Raw genomic sequence first — 15,086 nt, forward strand, 5'->3', positions numbered from 1 at the left:
CTATCTCCATTGTAGTCATTCACTAAGAGGTTTAGCTAGAATATGGCTTCCCCATGAAAAAGTACCAGAGGAAAAGGCAGGTGAACACAACAAGCTTTAACTAGTCTTTGCCTACTTTTCTCTTGGCATAGTCTGCCCAGGGTCTCAGCATGTCACTTGTCATTTATTCCTCACATTTTTCTGCAATGGGGTTTTATTCCCATTTTTATAGATGAAGAAAATGCAGTGCAAAACAGTTACCCACATAGGCTTCAATCAGATAGGCTTTTTTCCAACTGTGCTTTGGAGATCTGGGAATGAGTTGCAATGACCCTTAGACATATGCCCTCTTTTTTTTTTCCTTCCCCCATGCATAAGAGGCAGAGATTAGAAACTACACTTCTTATTTGAAGTAAATCGTTGCACATTTAACCTCACTGAATTATTCTCTTTATGATTAACTAAACATTCATGGAGAGGAAGATCACTGTGTTCTCCTTCTTGTGTCACATAAATATCACAAAATGTAAAGAAGAGAGCCTCTTAGATTGTGCAGCTCTCTACATGAATCAACACAGAAATATAAAGGTGCACAATTATGTACAGAACCTCCAGGCATGTGGAAGGATCTCCTCTTCTAGCATGTAGCTTCTCATGTGAGTGAAATGAGAAAAAAGTGATGAGGTTAGCATGCTTCCTTCCTTGTGCCCCCCATAAATGACACACTGGAGATTCTGGGCAGCCGTTCTGGCCATACTTTGTTCTTAAGCCAGGATTAAGCTGTAGATTGAAAATCTTGGTTACAGAATCAATAGTATATCATGGAAATTGACACTGGTATTACTTGTTTCATACTTTTATCATATAAGCATAACAAACATTTCTACTTTCCTGTTAAATATGAAAATTAATCTCTTGAATTATTTTCATGTAGATATCTATTTTGAGAACTCTTTATTAATTTATTTGAACAAGAATTGGACTTTTCATTCTCATGAAATATTGGTATGTGTTAATGAGACAAACCCATTGTGAATAGTGCTTATATCACTTGTAATTTAATTTGCCACAAATTAGACTCCCAAATTTTTAATCTTTAAAACTTGGTAGTTGAGAAAGGGGAAAAACATTTATACTAGTGCTTCATCCTTCACAGTTTGAAGAATCATTTCAATGCAATCTTAGTGATTGATTCTGAAATAATACAATTTCAGCCAATGCAAAATCAGGATCATAAACTATAAATGCCAGTTTGTGGACTTAATGCAACCATATATTCACTACATTAAAGTAAATGGCCCTTGCACACTCCCTTCTGTCACTCTTAATAAAGCTTATGAGACACGTTAACCTCTGCACTTATCACTTTAAAATGGGTTTTGGCTCCCCAGGAGTTAAACTGGATGTGGGATGTTTGTTTATAGGCCTCTTCATTTCTTCTAAATAAATAAAGTCTCCCAAAAGAGTAATCTGAATGATGTCAGATTAAAAATTATACCCAAGTGGTATTTATATTATTCCATTTACGATATGCATATATATGCAGCCAGAAATTTTACTACACTTAAGTGAAATAAGGGTAACTTGCCATCTGATCCTGAAGAAAGGTATTTACTGCTTTGGGGAAGGCAAAAATTAAACAGGTCTATTTTTTCTGAGATTGATTGCACAATGATAAAATGCTATACCTGCTGAATTTCTGCCTTTTGCACTTTTCAAGGTACAGAATTCCATGCTTCTGTAATGGGAGATGCATAAATGAAAATGTCATTAATATATTTCTACAAATATCTACACATTACTTTAAACACAAACATGAAATTAACATAGGAGAAACAGAAGTGGGGAAACAGACTTAACAGATCTGCTGATCCCCAGCCATTTTTGCCCAATATACAATGCAGCTTTTGTTTTTCATTGTAAAAGTTAACAATTAGTAATACACGTGTAGTACATCCTAATTCCCTCATTCTTGGATTAGGACAACACTTTACACCTACATGATTCACTTCAACAGGAACACTCTTCAGGGGACATACACACTGTCTTGCACAAAAGGGACCCTGTCAATCCTCAAAGGAAACAGGTCTTGGTAGTAGGTGACTCCCTCCTTAGAGGAACGGAAGCCATCATTTCCAGACCGGATGGGATAGCTCGAGAAACATGCTGCCTCCCGGGGGCAAAAATACACCATATCACTCAGAGGCTCAGCAGGCTCCTAAAGCCCCCATCACCCTCCCCACCTTATGTTGATTCATGTAGGTACCAATGACACCGCTAGGCATACTTTTCAAAAGATCACAAATGATTTTCGAGCTCTGGGAACAAAGCTAAAACTGTATAATGTACATGTGATCTTTTCATCCCTCCTCCCTGTTGTAGGACACGGCTCTACAAGGGCCGGAAAAATAGTACAGAAAAAAACGTCAATAACTGGCTCAGAAAATGGTGTCAAGAGGAGCATTTTGGCTTCCTTGACCATGGTCTACTCTACTGGCAAGCGATGGGGTGCATCTCACACAAGTAGGAAAACATCTTTTTGCACACAGACTCACAAACCTCATCAGGCGCACTTTAAACTAGATCCACTGGGGGAGGGGAACAACAGCCTGGCGAACACTATATTACCCACGACCACAGGGAACCACCGAAAGGCTAAACGGAGGGCTGCACAAACACAGCAAGGACCAAGTACAGAGAGCACAATAATCCCAAATAAACAGTTCGAGGGGAGGTCACAGGGGCTTACATGTCTTTACACTAATGCTCAGAGCATGGGAAATAAGCAAGACGAACTCCAACTCCTAGCACAGCACCACACATACGATGTCATAGGCATCACTGAAACCTGGTGGGATGACTCCCATCACTGGAATTTAACCATTGAGGGCTATAACCTCTTTCACAGAAATAGAACAAAGGGGAGAGGAGGGGGAGTAGCTTTATATGTCAAAAACAGTTACGTTGCAGAAGAAATGCAAGACTGTAATCCGGGAAACCAGTTTGAAAGCATCTGGATAAGAATCAAGGGAACCGGGACTCAAAAAGATCTTGTCGTGGGTATCTACTACAGACCTCCGAGTCAGGATGAAGGACTTGATGAAGCCTTCTGTCAACAGCTGACCAAACAGGCACAAAGAAGAGATATAGTAGTCATGGGCGATTTCAATTATCCCGATATCTGCTGGAAAACAAACTCAGCCAAGAGTACAAAGTCCAACAAATTCCTCACTTGCCTTGCAGATAATTTTATGGTCCAGAAGGTAGAAGAGGCAACAAGGGGATCAGCAACTCTTGATCTAATCTTAACAAATGTGGAAGACCTGATCAATACAGTTGAAGTGGTTGGATCCTTAGGGGCAAGTGACCATGTGCTCCTGCAGTTTGCAATACAAAGGAATGCTGAAACTAAGACAAGTCAAACACGCATTCTGGACTTTAAGAGAGCTGACTTCCAAAAAATGAAGGAATTACTGAGCGGCATTCCATGGACGCCAATATTAAAAAACAAGGGAGTTAAGGATGGATGGGAGTTTTTCAAAAGTGAAATACTCAAGGCGCAAATGCAAACAGTGCCAACAAAGAAGAAAAATAAGACAAGTGCAAAGAAGCCAGAATGGATGTCCAAAGAACTTCTAACTGAGCTAAAGCTCAAAAGTGACATGCACAAGAAGTGGAAAAGGGGAGAAATCACCAAAGAAGAATTCAAACGTATAGCCAACACCTGTAGGGAAAAGGTTCGCAAGGCTAAAGCGCAAAATGAGCTCAGGCTTGCCAGGGACATAAAAAACAACAAAAAAGGCTTTTTTGCTTACGTTGGTAGAAAAAGGAAGAAAAAGGAGGCGATAGGGCCATTGCAAGGAGAAGATGGGGTGATGGCGACAGGGGACAGGGAAAAGGTAGAACTACTTAATGCCTTCTTTGCCTTGGTCTTCTCAGAAAAAGAAAGCCATCTTCAACCTCAGCAACACGGAATGGACGAAGGATTGGGGGAAATCCAACCCCAAATAGGGAAACAAGTTGTCCAGGAACACTTGGCCTCTCTAAACGAATTCAAGTCCCCAGGGCCAGATCAGCTACACCCAAGAGTACTGAAGGAACTAGCGGAAGTTATTTCAGAACCACTGGCAATTATCTTCGAGAGTTCTTGGAGAACGGGAGAAGTCCCAGCAGATTGGAGGAGGGCGAATGTGGTCCCTATCTTCAAGAAGGGAAAAAAGAACGACCCAAACAATTACCGTCCGGTCAGCCTCACATCAATACCAGGCAAAATTCTGGAAAAGATCATTAAGGAAGTGGTCTGCGAACACTTAGAAACAAATGCGGTCATTGCTAATAGTCAACACGGATTTACCAAAAACAAGTCATGCCAGACTAATCTGATCTCTTTTTTCGATAGAGTTACGAGTTGGGTCGATACAGGGAATGCTGTGGATGTAGCGTACCTGGATTTCAGTAAGGCCTTCGACAAAGTCCCCCATGACCTACTGGCAAACAAACTAGTAAAATGTGGGCTAGACAAAACTACGGTTAGGTGGATCTGTAATTGGCTAAGCGAACGAACCCAAAGGGTGCTCACCAATGCGTCGTCTTCATCATGGAAAGAAGTGACAAGTGGAGTGCCGCAGGGCTCCGTCCTGGGCCCGGTTCTGTTCAACATCTTTATTAACGACTTAGACGAAGGGTTAGAAGGCACGATCATTAAGTTTGCAGACGACACAAAACTGGGAGGGATAGCTAACACTCCAGAAGACAGGAGCAGAATTCAAAACGATCTTGACAGACTAGAGAGATGGGCCAAAACTAACAAAATGAAGTTCAACAGGGACAAATGCAAGATACTTCACTTCGGCAGAAAAAATGGAAATCAAAGATACAGAATGGGGGACGCCTGGCTTGACAGCAGTGTGTGCGAAAAAGACCTTGGAGTCCTCGTGGACAACAAGTTAAACATGAGCCAACAATGTGATGCGGCTGCTAAAAAAGCCAATGGGATTCTGGCCTGCATCAATAGGGGAATAGCGTCTAGATCCAGGGAAGTTATGCTCCCCCTCTATTCTGCCTTGGTCAGACCACACCTGGAATACTGTGTCCAATTTTGGGCACCACAGTTGAAGGGAGATGTTGACAAGCTGGAAAGCGTCCAGAGGAGGGCGACTAAAATGATTAAGGGTCTGGAGAACAAGCCCTATGAGGAGCGGCTTAAAGAGCTGGGCATGTTTAGCCTGCAGAAGAGAAGGCTGAGAGGAGACATGATAGCCATGTACAAATATGTGAAGGGAAGTCATAGGGAAGAGGGAGCAAGCTTGTTTTCTGCTGCCCTGCAGACTAGGACACGGAACAATGGCTTCAAACTACAGGAAAGGAGATTCCACCTGAACATCAGGAAGAACTTCCTCACTGTGAGAGCTGTTCGACAGTGGAACTCTCTCCCCGGGGCCGTGGTGGAGGCTCCTTCCTTGGAGGCTTTTAAGCAGAGGCTGGATGGCCATCTGTCGGGGGTGCTTTGAATGCGATTTCCTGCTTCTTAGCAGGGGGTTGGACTAGATGGCCCATGTGGTCTCTTCCAACTCTACTATTCTATGATTCTATGATTCTATGATTCTATGATTCTAGGATGGATTTAAATGTGTGCCATTAACAAACGTATTCAGTATGAAATTCCCCCAATTCTATTGCACCTAATTGCATGTTGACTGGTAATACCATTAATTTACTTGAGCACTACCAGTTTAGTTCCATGCATTTTAACTCTTCTGGAACAAATGTTAAATGCATTTTATGGGTTGTTTACAATAGGAGCTCCATAGTAATAACAAGCACTTCCACTTCCACTAACCATGTCATACAATTTTTATTCATCCCATCTCCATTCAATATAGCCCCAGATGTTTGGTCTTCCAATTGTTTTCAATTTTGATGCCAACAATTCCTAACAGCTGGTAAACTGGCTGGGATTTTTGGGAATTGAAGTCCAAAACACCTGGAGGACCAAAGGCTGGGAATCCACTGCTCTACAAGAACTCATCTGAGATTTGGGGAAAATTTTGGGGGGGGGGGGAATGTAAGACAGAGTAAGTGATGATGATTGGAATGAAGAAAGGCTAGAAGAGGTCTTATGTAAACGGAAACTGTATGTCTCTGATGGAACACCCTCCTTTAGATTAATTGTGAAGTTTCCTACAAACCAATTAGTGAGAGAGGGTGGCATCAAAATTACGCTGTGGAAATGTTGTTATAATAATAATAATAATAATAAAACTTTATTTCTACCCCACCACCATCTCCCCACGGGGACTCGGGGCGGCTTGCATGGCCCAAACAACATAAGGACAAAATATAAGCCACATAATACAAATCACAATATAAAAAAGATAAAACAGTAATACAATATATCAGTTAAAACAACAATACAGGATTAAAAAAATTGCATTTAAAACATAAATGGTAAGACCGTAATAAATACAGGATACATTATTAATAGCCCTCTGGGGCTGATTAATTAATGACTGTATTTCCAAAGGCCTGCCGAAACATTTGAAGCAGTACATGTTACATATTGAAAGTGTTGAAAGAAAGAGTACCTGTAGAGCAATATGATGTCTGACCATTGAGATTTGGAAATTTCAAATTAGCTGTAATATATCTCCTTTGGATGTTTTAGCATAATTCCTGAGGGATGAGCTTCTGAAATGTATCACAATTTGCACATGCCATACTTTCAAATAATCAGTTGCTTATTTGAAAATTTAGGAACTAAATTTCTACAAGAGATTTACAGTACTGCATCCAGTACTATAAAATAGAAACAACAAGTCAGGCTATAGAATCTGTCACTACATTATTTAATGTTGTTTTTTTTTTGTTGTTGTTTCACATCAATTTAACTTTGACCTATGGTGATCCCATGAATGAAAGACCTCCAAGATCTTTGATTATCATCTGTCCTGCTCAGATCCTGTAAACATAACTGCATGGTGTCCTTGACTGGATCAATCGACTTGTAGTGCCGTCTTCTTTTCCTACTGTCCTCCACTTTATCAAGCATTATAATCAAAGTTCTTTTAACACTCTTTGAGGAACTTAACTTTGCCAGCACATGCTACTGACATTGTGTTGTGGTAAAATGCTGTCAAGCTGACTTCGATTTACGATGACCCTGTGAATAAAAGACCGCCAAGTCACTCTGTTGTCAATAGCCCTGCTCAGGACTTGCAGGCTCAGGGCCATGACTTTCTTGATTAATTAGTCTATCCATCTGGAATGCAGTCTTCTTCTTTTCCTACTGCCTTCCACTTTACCAAACATTTCTTGTCTTTACTAGTGAGCCATGTCTTCTCATGACATGGTCAAACTACTGGCATAGTTGACCTAATTTAGTGAAATGGCCTCAAGGAAGAAGCCATTATTCTTTCTGAGTCCACAGCACAAGAAATGAAGGGCATTCTGTCTTTCCCAAACTCCTTTGTATGTATAGAATGGAACAAAAAAATCATAATTTAGATTAGACACTGGTTAAACATGAAAGTCCAGCATTTCATCATTGGTCTAAACAAAGGTTTACAATAAAGAACTGTCTGGCCCATGTGGCTCGAGAAGAAATATACACAATCTCCTTGTTTCTATTGGGAATACCAATGAGGGGAAACTATACTCAATGCAATTGGCTGGGTACAAGGATATAGTTTAGAGCACTGCTTCTTAAACTGTGCGGGTCCCAACCCCAAATGGGGTCCCCTTAGATCAATATTGGGGTCCTGAAAATTGTTACAACAGTAAATATTTTCTGAATGTCACATAGTGGCTGTTTTTGACATTTACACAGGGGTGTTAGCCCTTTCCTTTGCTATCATATATTAGGCTTGATCGAGCCATGAAAAATTTGATTCTAAACTCGTTTCAAAACTAGAGGGGGCATTTTTTCGTTTTTGTTGCTAATAACGAATTTGGCCCCCAAAATTTTTCGAAATTAACGAAAATTCGTTATTTTCAAAATTAATTCGTTAATGGCGGACGCGCATGCGCGGTGGCCCAAAAACAGCCCGAAGGGGGGGGACTTAGGGGGCTCTCCCGCCCTCATTTTTTGAGTGATCTTCTTCAAACTTGGTACAGTGGTAGAACACATTTAACACTGATAGCTCACCAAGTTTCCCTTATCCTCTGATTTTTGGCAAATTTTCATAGCTTTTATAATAAACCATTTTTTAATAATTGCAGAAATCTGTTCCTGGTTTGAAAGTCTTATTTCCTGTTAAATTGGGTTGTCTTTACTGTGAAAGTCATTGCTCTACTTCAGAAACTTTGTTTTTGTGGCTGAAACTTTGTTAAATTGGTGTAGTCCCCGGCTGAGACACAAGCAGCCCCGCTTGTGTTTGAGAGCGGTGAAGGGACAAAGGCACCCCCCCTTCTTTCCCCAAAAGGAGTTGTATTTTGTACAGGGAAGTATGGGATATGCAACTCTTTCCCAAGCTTGGCTTAGGATTATCAGGAAGTGTCCCCGGCTGAGACACAAGCAGCCCCGCTTGTGTTTGAGAGCGGTGAAGGGACAAAGGCACCCCCCCTTCTTTCCCCAAAAGGAGTTGTATTTTGTACAGGGAAGTATGGGATATGCAACTCTTTCCCAAACTTGGCTTAGGATTATCAGGAAGCGTCCCCGGCTGAGACACAAGCAGCCCCGCTTGTGTTTGAGAGCGGTGAAGGGACAAAGGCACCCCCTTCTTTCCCCAAAAGGAGTTGTATTTTGTACAGGGAAGTATGGGATATGCAACTCTTTCCCAAACTTGGCTTAGGATTATCAGAAAGCGTCCCTGGCTGAGACACAAGCAGCCCCGCTTGTGTTTGAGAGCAGTGAAGGGACAAAGGCACCCCCTCTTCTTTCCCCAAAAGGAGTTGTATTTTGTACAGGGAAGTATGGGATATGCAACTCTTTCCCAAACTTGGCTTAGGATTATCAGGAAGCGTCCCCGGCTGAGACACAAGCAGCCCCGCTTGTGTTTGAGAGCGGTGAAGGGACAAAGGCACCCCCTTCTTTCCCCAAAAGGAGTTGTATTTTGTACAGGGAAGTATGGGATATGCAACTCTTTCCCAAACTTGGCTTAGGATTATCAGGAAGCGTCCCCGGCTGAGACACAAGCAGCCCCGCTTGTGTTTGAGAGCAGTGAAGGGACAAAGGCACCCCCTCTTCTTTCCCCAAAAGGAGTTGTATTTTGTACAGGGAAGTATGGGATATGCAACTCTTTCCCAAACTTGGCTTAGGATTATCAGGAAGCGTCCCTGGCTCGGATCCCTTGTTTCCAAAAACACTTTTGCGTGGAAAAAAGAAAGGAGAAAGCCCACCCCGCCCGCAAGAGGAAAAATGACGCAGCAGAAAAATTGCTGCGCCAGGAAAAAAACACCCACAGGACAGCCCTTTGCAAAAACAAAAGAAAAAGAAAGACCCAACTAACACACACCACCCAAACTCAGCCAGCCACCCCACCTTTTCTCCCGGTCTTCACACAGCCATGCTGTGACGCAGCAATCTTTCCTGCCTGCCAGTGCCTGCACCAAAATCTCCCTTCCACCCTCTCCAAAATTCCCAGTGCGACTGAGCCACGAGGCGTGTGTGCACGCTCAGGACGTCCTACCAGCCCCTCCCCCTGGTTAAACATGCTCTCTGATTGGCTACAAGGTGCAAACAACACGCTAGATTGCCCCAGTGGACTTAAACAAGTTTGGATGATTTGCCAAAGCATTTTTTAAAAACGAAAAAAAAGGCGCCATAACGGAAAACGGCCAATCGCGGTTCGAAACCGCGATATCCAGGCGTGTGGACAACCAAGGTTCGATATTGCTTCAAAACAAACGAAAATAACGAATCAATAACGGTAAACGGGGAAAACGAATTATTTGAGCAAGCCTATCATATATACATAAAAAACAAATTCAACTTAAGAACAAACCTGCAGGATCTTGTTCGTAAGTTGGGAACTGCATTTACTTTTTAAGAAGGAAAGTTAGCCTGTTTTGCAAACTTTGCAAATACTGTTCTGATTTGTTATCAATAAATGTTTGATTTGTGTACCTATTTTATATAGCTATATACCCAGGGTCATGTAAAAAATCTTTGGGGCTGAAAGGGGTAATGAGTAGAAAAAAAATTAAAAGCTCTGCTTTACAGGATCTGAGGTCTTCAGCATATCCATTTAGAATTTCACTCATCCATCTGTTGAATGACATGACTGGAAGGTTTTCATAGCATCTCTATTTAAACTCCATATCAAGAGAGGTTTGCATGATGCAAATATACTATTTGGTGGGAAGATGTACATTTGCTATATAAAGGATTATAAATTCAAATTGATGTTGTATTAAGGAAGCAATTCACATTATTTTTGGCTCATAATTCAAGAAGATCCAATAGGTTGAGGTTTTTTCTCTCAATGAATTTACTTGAAGAAATGTATATTTCTGAATTTAATTCATTTTTGTTCATATGGAATACACACTAGCAAGGCAGATTCCAAAGTCAGAATACAAGAATGAGGAATGTCATTGTAGATGGCTTTACAGACCTCAACTTTGATAGTGTTGCTCTTTCTTTATGAATTACATCAAAGGAAAACATTTCCTTTGCTGTAGCACTGTCATGAAATTTCCCATTATAAGCAAGGAAGTAACCTTTTCAGTGTGAGGCACAATGATTGAAACTTAAAATAAGATATTTTCCATTATTGTATGGAAAGCAGATTCCTGGATACTTGCTAACTGCTGAACAATTTAAAGAAAAAAAGCAGAGTAATATGAATGGATTGTGTTGTTCGCTAGCTATAGAGCTGAATATTATCTTGCCCTCTGCCACAGACTCATTCTTAATCTTTGAACCAATAACCACCTTTCAGTCACACTAAAAGGGAATTTAATAAAGAGGCCACCAATTTTAGATAAGACAAAAAATGAGGTTAAGGAAAAAATCTATAGGATTTTAAAAGGAGACTTGAAGGGATTTTATAAGATTAATCACATTAAAGGTTTCCATTGAACTTCATGGCAAAAGAACCTTGTTATACAAGATTCCATTCAGTTACAACATCTGCTGCAATTTCAGAACAAGTTAAACGTATCTTGTTAAAACTTGCAAAATTGATCAGCGTAGAAGTTTAATGGGCCAATTGTAGTGCTGTCATGGTTTTTTTTTTGTTTTTTGGTTTTTTTGAAAAAGCACTTCTAATGGAAAAGTTATAAAATGTCAATATATCATAAAGTAAATAGTGTAAAGTTTGTAAAGTAAATAGCAAAATGAGAATTCATTGCTGTGAATATGAAATAGAGGGGAGGCTGTTCTTTCATTTCCTGTTCCTCATTTTCAAACTTCCTCCCGCTTCTGGTTTATTTTATTCCTTCTGTTAGCAGATCTGTAAACATATTTGTTCTTTTATTACTTGGATACTGTGTGTGTGTTTTTCACGTCTGCAGTTCTCCATGTGTGTGTTTGCTTCCAGCAAGCATCTCTTGTCTTGTCCCATTCTTTCTTTAGACAAATAAATATCTTAAAGACAGCAGGCATTGCTGTTGTACTCTCGTTTGCATGGGAAGTTGTCAGGCCTGATCTGACCTGCCTTTCCATCAGGATTATAAAGGTGACGGATAGTCAATTTCAGGGATTCATGATCCATTTTAGCACAGCGCTTCACCTTGCAGCTAAGTAATACGGCTGCGATAAAATCAGCCATAATCACTGCATCTTACTCAGCACTGCCTCAGCCATAAATATTGCCTTCATAAAAAAAAATAAGGGGGTTGAGAGGACACAAGAGAGGGGAAGAGAGTGTATTAGCCAAGCAAAAGGGTTTATTCATGGTGACTGCTGGAAATATGGAGTGACTAGCAATGTATTACTGTGTCCAAGGATGGTAGGGAGACAGCAGTCTATAAAAGCTCTATGATGTGCTCAGAAAGGCAATATGCACACACACAAACATCCACACGAACACCCACAAATACTGACTATAATATGACCATTCTCACTGGTTTCGTTGGTCAGTGCTATTAACTCCAGTATAAGTTTGCATTTTGAATAACAACCAGTTGACACCATTCTAAATGTTCTCATTCACTAAAACTCTTGAAACATCTTTTTGAACAGATGTTTCCCTCTCCCCATGCAGAATTTACTTACAGTGAACTTATGGCTTAGTTCTTTATGCTTTTCTTTCTCTTACATTTATTCTTAAGTTAATGGAACAGGGTCAACAGTGTGCTATTGTTACCATATTTGGAAGTCTATTTCAAAAGTTTCTTCTCTTCTAATAGAAGATTGGAAGAGGCCAGCTGTGCCTTGCACATTTATATCTCATTGTTAATTTGCACCTACTTCATCTGTATCAAATATTTCAAATGCATGTTTCCTATGAGTATATGCTATGAGTTTCCTATGAGTATATGCTGGGGGTATTGCTATACTATAGAATTAATGAAGTTTAATACCACTTTAACTGGTATGACCTGAGGTTATGGAAGCAATGGGAGTTGTATTTTTGCTAGGACTGCAGCTTTCACTATGAAGAAATGCTGCAGCCTTGCTAAACTACAACTCCCAGGATTAGCATCTAAACACAGCATTTAAAGTGATGTTAAACTGCATTCATTGGACAGTCCAGATGTACCTGGTTAGCTAAAATCTTCCATTAGTCATCCTTTGGACCAGTGATGGTATTCCTCATATAAATAGGATGAAAGAACCACAGTGCATCTTCCATTGGCTCTATCTCCTTTCGCTAGTTAAAAGACATTAGGTGAGGCAGAATTTATTAATTTGTTCAATTCTAATCACCCTAGAGTGTTTTAAATGCATCATAATATGAATAATATTATGAAATTATCTGAAGAGGAAAGAGGGGAAATGACAGCTTCATTTCTAAGAAAGATACATGGGCATTTTCTCTACTGGAACAGATAATTTCATATGATCCTGGACTATTTGTTGTGAAGTAATTTCATGCTTCATTTTGTCCCTCTGTAAAATTGAAATAATGATATGGTGGGTCTAAAAATTAAGCCATTATTTGAAAAGTAGTTTTGGGGGCTCACAGTTAATTTATGTAATCAGGTGCCCCTTTCCTCATGGGTGTAGCCACAAGGGAGGCATAATGATGGCATTGCTCCTCAAATAAGAATTCGGCCCACTGATGAAATTTTCCTTCAGTCTTCACATTTTTAATATTGCAGAGAGGGAAACATAAAAAATCTTTTTTCACACCCAGAACACTTATGTTTGCTGTGTTCACATTCATTTGATAACTTTTCCTGTCCATTTTCTTTGGATGACTAAACTGCATTGCTAAATATTCAATTGAATGTTTAATACTAGAAATGTGGGGAATGAAGGAAAATTTGTGCACATCTCATGTAATGGAACTATGAATTAAACAACAGTAATAGTGTCTAACAGAATGTATATTCCAGGTGTGATAGCCTCTAGAATTTGTAGTAGAAATTACTTATTCAGAGTTTGAAAGTAAGAAATTATAAGTAGTGTAAACTCGTCAATATTTGCAAAGTAAGGTCATAATCAGTGGATTTAAATGTCAAGAAAGAATTTTTTTACTAAACATTAAGAACTTCCTGATGATAATAGTTGTTCAATGGAAGAACAGTCTGCCTCAGAAGCACTGAATTTACTGTATCAAGAGTTAGAGATGTCTCTTCAGATCACTTTGGCTTTACAATTCTATCGATGTATGTACTCAATACTGATTTATAGGGAAAAACATTTTTGGCATATTTTACTGTACTTTTCTTTTATCTGTTTTGTCTCTGCAGCTGGACACCCATATCTGCAGGGATATGTTCCCAGGGCAGTTCCACACAGGGCTTTAACCCGGGCCCAATTAGGTTTCTTAACATTCTTGGGTAACAGTACAGAATTGCCCAGTACAACAGAATCTTTTCACTTCCCCGATATATACTACCTCTGAGACTGGAAATAATCTATGTGAGAGTAAGACCAATGTCTCCCTGATAACTTTGTCCATGAATAATTTTTAAAGTTCTATCATGTCTCTCCTTATTTACCTTTCTTACCCTGAACTGTACAGTAACCTTTCCCCTTAGATGATATTGCCTTGATTATTTTGCTTGTCCTTCTTCAGCCCCCCTTTTTCAGGCATGGTGATCAGAACTGTACAGTATTTCAAGTGCACATAGATTTGTACAAAGACAGTACACTATTTACAGATAGCTGAACTGGAATAAAACATTTTCCTCTTTCCTCTGAGAGCTGTGGCTCTTTTTCTTCCTGGGAGAAATACATGACAGAACATCCTGCAAATCACAAACATGAAGTCCATTCTTAAAAATATTCTTCTCAGGGGATGTTTTAGATCTAGCATGAAAATCGTCATGGAGGGAAGAATTACATTCCAGCATACAGCATTAAGCCTATATTTCATCAACTCTGGAATACCTTGACTGAAGAATATTTGTGATAGATTCTCTCAAATCAAATGGAAGAGTGATTGGCAGATAAATACCATAATCCTGAATGCTGATACAAATGTTAGTAGTTGGGTGTGAATTGAACGTACCAATAAGAGAACTGAATATCTGGGAGGAAGGCCCACTTTGACGGGAATGTGGTAGATTTTTGAAAAGAAGCTATTTTGTAAAATGGACAGATTCCAATATGGTAGACACATGAAAAAATTAGCCCTTTATGGTGTTGTTTTGTATTTATAGCTTGTGATATCATATACAACGATGTATTTGATGCTCTATATTCTTTTAGTTTTGGGGGCCAAGTAATCATTTTTTGAATTCCAGAAAGCTTTCTGAATACAAGAGAAGCAGGATTTTAAAATATATATTTATGTCATAATCCTCATGTCTATTTCTATCTAATTTAGTTTTTATTGGAGGTATATAGTGTTCCCTTTCATTGAGAGGGACATACATGACCGGTTGGTTATATAAAGCCTTGCAGATTTTTTTTTAATAGATGGAGGCAGGAGGCCCTGAAGGAGAATATATATATATATATATATATATATATATATATATATATATATATATGAATAATTTTGGGAGAGGACACATTCTTAATAGATAGCACCATTTGGGACCCTCGGGGA

Source organism: Anolis carolinensis, chromosome 3 (assembly GCF_035594765.1).
Source record: "Anolis carolinensis isolate JA03-04 chromosome 3, rAnoCar3.1.pri, whole genome shotgun sequence".
Classification (NCBI taxonomy): domain Eukaryota; kingdom Metazoa; phylum Chordata; class Lepidosauria; order Squamata; family Dactyloidae; genus Anolis; species Anolis carolinensis.